This window comes from Cebus imitator, unplaced genomic scaffold (assembly GCF_001604975.1).
Source record: "Cebus imitator isolate Cc_AM_T3 unplaced genomic scaffold, Cebus_imitator-1.0 Scaffold306, whole genome shotgun sequence".
Classification (NCBI taxonomy): domain Eukaryota; kingdom Metazoa; phylum Chordata; class Mammalia; order Primates; family Cebidae; genus Cebus; species Cebus imitator.
Window position 1 is genome coordinate 2342001 of NW_016107621.1, and position 713 is coordinate 2342713.

Here is a 713-nt window from a genome sequence, read left to right on the forward strand (position 1 = left end):
TCATGATCCACCCGCCTCAGCCTCCCAAAGTGCTGGGATTACAGGCTTGAGCCACCGCGCCCGGCCTCCTATTTCTCTTAGACTCAGTTTCAGTAGTTTGTGTCTTTCTAGAAATTTTTTTTCACCTCAACTGTCTAGTTTATTACCAAACAGTTGTTCACAGCATTTATTTCTATAAGGATGGTAATAATGTTTCCCCCTTCATTTTGTTTTTTTAAAAATTTAAATTTTATTTTAATTGAATAGGTAATTGTTGTGTACATTTATGGGTTACTTTGTGATGTTTTGATATGTTTATATTGTTAAATTATTAAATAAAAATACTAATTAATAAATCATCACCTCACAGATCATTTTTTGTGACGATATTTATGATAAGTGAAATAAGCCAGGCACAGAAAGACAAATAGATTCCATGTATATGTAAGATGCATGGAATCTAAAAAAGTCAAACTCACAGAAGTAGAGAGTAGAATGGTGGTTACCAGACGCTGGTGGGGAAAGATGGATGGGGAAGGGAAGCTGTTGATCAAAAGATACAGTTCCATTTAGACAGGAAGAATAAACTTTAGTATTCTGTTGCACAAAATGGTAAGTATAATAATAATTATTGTATATTTCAAAATCCCCCTTTAATTTTTGGTTCTAGTAATACAATCTGCTATTTTTTCTTGGTATATCTAGCTAATGTTTTGCCAATATTTTGACTTACA